This window comes from Anabas testudineus, chromosome 22 (assembly GCF_900324465.2).
Source record: "Anabas testudineus chromosome 22, fAnaTes1.2, whole genome shotgun sequence".
NCBI classification, from domain to species: Eukaryota; Metazoa; Chordata; class Actinopteri; order Anabantiformes; family Anabantidae; genus Anabas; species Anabas testudineus.
This window is the reverse complement of record NC_046630.1, coordinates 20,281,495-20,289,565: the sequence shown is the minus strand read 5'-3', so window position 1 is coordinate 20,289,565 and position 8,071 is coordinate 20,281,495.

The following is an 8,071-nucleotide window of genomic DNA, read 5'->3' as shown; positions in this document are numbered from 1 at the left end:
TCAGAGCTACTGTGATTGACCATGCTCTTGTCCATGGTATGAGCATGATCAGTAGATTCACTGTGTCCACCATAATCAGTAGATTTAGAGAAGAGCACAGGTAAATGCCTTTATTTGACATTATAGTACAGTATGTAATTGTTGACCGCAATTACTGTATGGCATACTATAGAGCTGGTAAGTCCCGCCCATCTGTGAAACCCCACTGGACCTGTAGATTGAAAAACCGTCAATGCAAGTGAATGTGAGAAAATAATTATTTTAGCTCTATATACTGTACCACAGTATACTGTAAGTAAATATATGTTTCACTACATCACTGTACCAATGTACTGTAGTATTGTAATGGAGGGTTGGTCTAACTGTAGGCCTAGTATTCCATGTATATTTTTTGTAACTCCATGTTCTCTTTTTGTAGAATTGAAAGACTGCCACATGGGGGTGGGAGGACAGGCATGTTCTCCCCACACCAAGAAACCCTAATTTTTGACATGGTCCTTGTGTACAATGCCATTAAACTGAGAGAAATTCAGCAGAAGATCATTGAGGACCATGTAAATTTTGAGGGTATCAACAGTGGCAGCCTTTCTACTGTTGATCGTGTCCTCAAGCGCAACAGACTGCGCATGAAACAGCTATACAGAGTGCCCTTTGATCGCAACTCAGACAGAGTCAAAGAGCAAAGATCCCAGTATGTACAGGTTGGCATGTATCCAGACACATTCAATGTTGATTACTCCAAGTAGTGATTTACTGTAGTGGCCAAAATCACTTTCCGTATCACTTACAAAACTATATTTCTACAGAGGGTTTTTCAACTGGATGCAATGGAAAGACCCCATGAATACATCTACATGGATGAAGCTGGGTTTAATCTCACCAAAAGGAGAAGGAGAGGCCATAATGTGATTGGCCATCGGGCCATTGTTGGTGTTCCTGGGCAGCGTGGTGGCAATGTCACATTATGTGCTGCCATCAGCAATCATTGGGTTGTCCACCATCACGCCAACCTGGGGCGCTACAACACTCTCCAGCTCTCATCATCTTCCTCAATCACATGCGAGATGCTCTGTTAGGGCAGCAGGAAGAGCATCCCATCTATGTTGTTGTTTGGGACAATGTGAGTTTTCACAGAGCCCTCCAGGTTAGAGAGTGGTTCAATACGAACCAAGGTTTATCAATCTTTGCCTTCCACCATACTCCCCTTTCCTAAACCCCATTGAGGAATTGTTCTCCTCATGGCAGTGGAAGGTATATGAATGGCAACCTTACACCAGGGTAAATCTCCTGCAAGCCATGGAACTTGCCTGTGGTGACATAGGTGTGGAGGCATGCCAAGCCTGGATACGGCATGCCAGGGGTTTCTTCCCCCATTGCCTGGCCAGACAAAATGTGGCCTGTGATGTGGATGAAGTCCTGTGGCCTGACCCAGTACGGAGACATGATGCTGTGGCTGAGTAATGCGCTTATTTGTATATTGTTGTATTTTATTTTTACATAGGCTTACTGTACACAAGTGGCAAATGCAAGTGCTATGTGTAAATGCTCAAGGTTTCTTTTGTTTTGCAAGATGCATTTAGCCTACAGTGAACAATAAACCTTTGTTTCTCCAGCTTCATGTTATGGCATTATAGACTAAGATTCAATCTGCCCTTTATATCTGAAATCCTTGAAAAAGTAATTTTAAAGCGATTATATGAAAACCTGCGCAAGAATACCCTGTATGAAGATTTCCAGTCAGGATTTAGAGCACATCATAGTACAGACACAGCACTGGTAAAGGTCACGAATGATTTTCTCTTAGTGTCAGATAACAGACTTCTCTCTATACTCCTCTTATTAGATCTTAGTGCTGCATTCGACACTATAGATCACAACATTTTATTACACAGACTGGAACATGACTGAACACTGGGATTAAAGACACAGCACTAGGCTGGTTTAAATTTAATCTATCGGATAGATTCCAGTACGTGTGTTAAGCATGAGTCTTCCATGCACACAAAAGTTAGCTATGGAGTTCCACAGGGTTCTGTCTCTGTCACTCTAATATTATATAAATTTCCATTGCTATGCAGATGATACCCAGCTATATTTATCTATAAAACCAGAAGAAACGAATCAATTACAGTTTTTCTCGATTGCTAAAACACATTTCTTGAAAGCTGCTCTCCTTTTCTCTGTGAACACAAAACCAAGGTTTCAAGCTACAGTCACAAAACCTCAGACTCTTCTTGCAAAACCAAACTTTCACCTCAAAACAGTTCATTCTGTACTCAAAACTGAACTATGTTGTCAAATCGTGCCCCGAGTCAATCAAAATTAAAAACACTACTGAACAGTCACTAAACACTATGTAGAAAAATATAAAACACAATGCTCAGGACGTGAAGCTGGAGAAATAAAAGTTTATTGTTCACTGTAGGCTAAATGCATCTTGCAAAACAAAAGAAATCTTGTGCATTTGCCAGATATAGAGCTAAAATAATTATTTTCTCACATTCACTTGCATTGACGGTTTTTCAATCTACAGGTCCAGTGGGGTTTCACAGATGGGCGGGACTTACCAGCTCTATAGTATGCCATACAGTAATTGCGGTCAACATTTACATACTGTACTATAATGTCAAATAAAGGCATTTCCCTGTGCTCTTCTCTAAATCTTCTGATTATAGTGGACACAGTGAATCTACTGATGTTTGGTTGTACCCTTTGTCCAGCCTCCCTCATGCTCATACCATGGACAAGAGCATGGTCAATCACAGTAGCTCTGATTTCATCAGATATTACTGTTCTTTGTCTTTGCTGACCACCTTGAGCACCTCAACCTCCTCTCACACGAACTCTTCCTCTCAGATTTCTATCCATTGTAAGGTCTGACAAACCAGTGCTCTCTGAACTGACTTACTGTATATGTTCCCTCACATCATTAGCCACAAGTGTGATCAGTTTTGAGTTGTTGTGTTCAGGTGGTGACACCTGTGCTTTAATGGTGTTTGACTTTTGTCACATGTGCTCACCATTTTGCAGCACAGGTGCGTCACAATGAAAATGTTTTGGCAAGTTGTGTCTAAACAGGAGAAAAGTGCTTATGGTTTTGCCAAAAGAGTGATTGATTCAATCAGTGGGTTCAGGCAACTGAGCATTTGGTTCAGACAACAGGGTGTAGTGTTTTAGCTATTGAGAAAAACTGTAAGTCAACCTGTTGCAGTCGTTCTCTTCTTTGTGATGTCTTTTTTTTTTTCTTTTCTCTGTTTTTACCTTTGGATTCATACTTTCACTCATCCGCTCCTTTGTTTACACCGGGGATCAGTAGTATAGAAGGTTTCAGCACCGTGCGCTGGGACAGGAGGAGAGGAGAGGAGGCGAGAGGAGGAGAGAGGAGAGGAGGCGAGAGGAGAGGAGGTAAGAGGAGAGGAGGTGAGAGGAGAGGAGGTGAGAGGAGAGGAGGCGAGAGGAGAGGAGGCGAGAGGAGAGGAGAGGAGAGGAGGTAAGAGGAGAGGAGGCGAGAGGAGGAGAGAGGAGAGGAGGTAAGAGGAGAGGAGGCGAGAGGAGGAGAGAGGAGAGGAGGTAAGAGGAGAGGAGGCGAGAGGAGGAGAGAGGAGAGGAGGTAAGAGGAGAGGAGGTGAGAAGAGAGGAGGTAAGAGGAGAGGAGCGAGAGGAGAGGAGAGGAGGTGAGAGGAGAGGAGAGGGGGTTGATGCTCTCACTAACAACAGGTGGTCATGTAACTGTGCAAGAGCGTGTTTGTAACTCTGACACTGAACTGCTGACTGTGACTCGTCTATATTGTTTGTGTGAGTTTTCTCACACTATATTAATCACGTCATTCAGCCTTCTTTATGATTTCTGGAGATTTTGGGAGGGAGGGTGGAAAAAGTTGTGCCTAGTTCCAGTGAATAAGACGTCACATCCCAGTGTCCTCATGACTACAGACCAGTGGCTCTGACCTCATCTATTATGAAGGCTTTTGAAAGGCTGATCCTCTAGCAGGGGGGTCAAACTCAATCTTTACTGAAACATTAACTCCAATTGTGCATGTTTTCCAATTTCTACAGATATGTAATGTTGAACCTTTTCATATGGAAACAAAATTATATATTCTAAACAAATGAGAAATTACATTTCTCACAACACATCAGTGGTATTAATTTCTTATTATGTCTCTATCTGTAGTCTTTCGAGTTCCTTTTTAATGAAAATCTTTTTTCACCACTGAAACAACAACAACAAAACCACCAAAAAATAATAATAATTTACATCAATCTTTCAACTATTACCAGTCCATGCCTTGGAGTAGAAAAAGTTCATAAAGACAGCCTCATTCAAGCTCAGTTTGCTACACTCTGATTTACTCTGATGCACACTGGTTCAAGTCAGATACCAGACATCTCTTTTTCGATGCAAGTGCATCAACGTCTGGGGTTAGGGTCCTGAGCTGAGGAAATCCTCAATATTGAGCGAAGGTGTTCATCAGTGAGACGTTTCCTGAGTGGTGTTTTGTTCCTCTTCATCAACATAGATATATGCTGCCGAACATAGAGAGCATTTAAAGAGCTTGGGCATGGAGTTGGGGCAGTGTGTCGGGGAGGAAACATGGAAACTACACTGGAGTTCAATCAGCTCCATTTGGAAGTTGGTTGGTGTCACGTGCCCAGGAGCCGACTCCATAACCAGAGACCACAAAACACAAGAGTATAAGATAATAAAGCTTTATTGACAATGATGATGTTAATGCAGTGGGTGGATTTCAGGAACCAGCAGTCGAACAGAGCTGTCATCAGGTGATTATGATGTCTGGGAGAGGAGACAGAGTTAGATTGAGTCTGGGTGGACCTTGGGTAAAATTTCTGACGTGTACTCACTGAAGTCTTGGTGAATGGTGGTGGAGCGGCAGAGAAGGAATGAACCAGGTAGAAGAGGTGTTGGCTTGTGGACCGGTGAATATGGTGGAGCTTCAGTACTGTCTCCATTCCTCTTCACCATGTATACCTCAGACATCTGACTGATCGAGTTTAGGAAATCTGGGAATCCTATCACCCGTCTCTCTATACAGGGGGAGGAGGTGGAGGTCGTATCTGAGTACAAATACCTGGGAGTGCACTTGAACAAAGAACAGTACAACACCACTGTACGAAAAGGCTCAGAGCCAGATGTACTTTCTGAGGAAGCTCAGGTCCTTCAACATCTGCAGCACCATGCTGACAATGTTTAATGAGTTTTTGGTGGCCAGTGTCATCTGCCGGGGCGGCAACATGAAGGTGGTTATCTTTGACCAGAATATCTCATTTACATCATACATCAAAGAAATCTCTAGAACCGCCTCCACCTGAGGAATATTGCTAAAATTAGGAGCATCCTGTCTCATTTTTAAAGTGTTCATATAAATCTCTTAATAATCAGGCTCCATCTTATCTTAAAGAACTCATAGTTCCATATCTTCCAAGCAGAACTCTATGTTCTCAGGCTGCAGGTTTACTTATGGTTCCTAGAGTTTCCAAATGTAGAATGGGAGGCAGAGCCTTTAGCTACCAAGCTCCTCTGCTGTGGAACCAGCTCCCAGTTCAGGTTCTGAGGCAGACACCCTCTCTACATTTAAGACTAGACTTCAAACTTTCCTTTTTTAAAAAGCTTATAGTTAGAGATGGATCAGGTGACTCTGAACCATCTCTTAGTTATGCTGATATAGCTTAGTCTGCTGGGGGACCTCTACTGATAAACTGAGTTCCTTCTCTCCTCTCTTCTCTTCTCTCATCTATCCATTCAAATGCTACCTCTATGGTAGCATTAGAATTTTTTTGATGGCCGCCCACCCTGAGCGTTGAGGTTTCTTCCATAAAAGGGTTTTTATTTTCTTTCCACTGTCGCCTAAAGCTTGCTCAAGTGGGGTTGTTGAATTTTCTACATAATTCTCTATACAGTTATAATTTGTAAGGTCTTAAACCTTACACTGTAAAGTGCCTTGAGATGACCTCTGTTGGGATTTCACACTATACAAATAAAATTGAATTGAATTCTTAGAGTTTGCTGTTCTACCAAACTCAATAACCAGTAGGAAGCAGAAGATCTTCCTACTGACCTGCAGCCTTTTTTACATCTCTAATCAGGTGCATCTGCCAGACTTGGATTCAGGCTCAGCAGATGCTCCAACAAACACAGCTGGCAGGAGAGTATGTCCTTGTCACTGCATTGGCAATGTGATTTCTGCATTCTCACTCCTTCCTCTTTTTTTATCCAGGTCATAGCGACTACTCTGTGTATGGTTTTCCATATTTTGTCAGTCAGTACAGTGAATCATTTTTCAGTATCACAGTGACTTGCAAAAATAAAGTTAAGGCTTAAGTAGATGATGTATTGAGTCAATAACGACGTGTCATCTGGAACATTTCACAGAATGATGACAAATACTGCTTCTATAGTACCAAAATGAAACTTGAACAATGAACATAGCTGGGGCTAGCCATAGAAGTCATTACAACAAGCAAGATCAGCAAAAGCTCAACCAAAAGGACATGACCCCATGTATACTGGGTACCACTCCTGTTCATATGCGTTTTGAGACTTATGCCATAATTATGGGCATGTCTCTCATGATGTGGGAAACACTGTAGGAATGTGTGGCCATTATAGATTACATATAGACATATTTACAACAAGGCCAAAAATATAATTTAATTCAAATAATTTCTATTGTGCTAAATCACAACAGAATAATCTCACAGATCTAACTAAGCAGTCTTGAATTTATTACAAATGGTATTATTTGAAACCTATCAGTCCATTTTGGACTTTGATGCCTGTTGTTCTTTTCTCTCCCTTCTTTCCATTCAACCTAACCAGTCGAGATAGATGACTGTGCATCCTGAACCTGTTTCTGCTGGAGGTTTCTTTTGTTAAAGAGATTTTAAATTACCCCATCCCAACTTCCCAACTCAAGTAAGTACTGTCACCAGACACACATTAAAAACATGAAAGCAACAGACAACACATTGGCTACATGTGTGATTTGAAATCCTGAATATGTACGCATGTGGTGTTCTATCAAATTAAAGCTGATTATTTTATATAATTAAATTTTCATCTTTAAAAGTGTATGAAAAAAACGGACACATTTTGTTATGAACAGCATCAAATTAAAGACTTTTACACTGTAAATTTAGAGCTTGTAATTCAACTTGAGTAAAAAGAATTTGGAGTGGTAATTCTACGTTTTTAGGCAAACCTGCACTTTTACTTGAGCCATTTGAGTTTGGGTTCTTCTAGCACCTCTCATCTAGGGAACATCCTTACTTCCATTAAAGGGCCCTGGCTGCTTGTTGCAAACCTGTCCCATCTGGAGGTGACTCCAGTGTACAGAGATACTTACTTGATTGCTAAAGCTTAATCTAATAAAGCTAAAAATATAGAGTTAGTACTAAGGGTGGCTCTGAAACATCAGTGGCTCCTACAAACATTAAGTATCATCCTCTGGAAATATCCATGTCAGTGATCCCACATACCCTATTCTACGGTCTACTCTAGTTCTATTATTAGCATACTGACATGTGAGAGCACAGTGGGGATTCCCTTTGGCTTACAACATTACACACAGCTGTGAATCACAGTTGCACTATCACTGGTGAGGTAAGTCATCTAAATAAGCACTTCAAATGATTTGTTGTTGGTTACACAGTCATTTCTCTAAATTTCACCAGCTTTTTGCATCATCTGATCTGATCACAGAAAGTTGCAAACATTTAGTGCAGTGGCTTCCATGGAGCTATGTTACCTCTCACCTCCATTAAACAACATGCTTTCCTGACACCTGTATATATTTCACATGCCATGAAACAAATAGGCTGGAAAAAGTACAGCATAAGGGGAAGAACAGAGTTTTCTGAGCAGAAAAGGAGGAGAATTACTGCTAAGCAGGGTGATGTTCCTAAGGAACCAAATAATGACACCTCTAGCCACGTCTGTGTATCTGAAGAGCTTTTTCACATTAAAATGTTGCTGTAGAGCTGAGCACACACATGCTCTGGTATTGCGCTGACTGACATGCACCAAATTGACCTCTCCTCTGTATCATCTCAC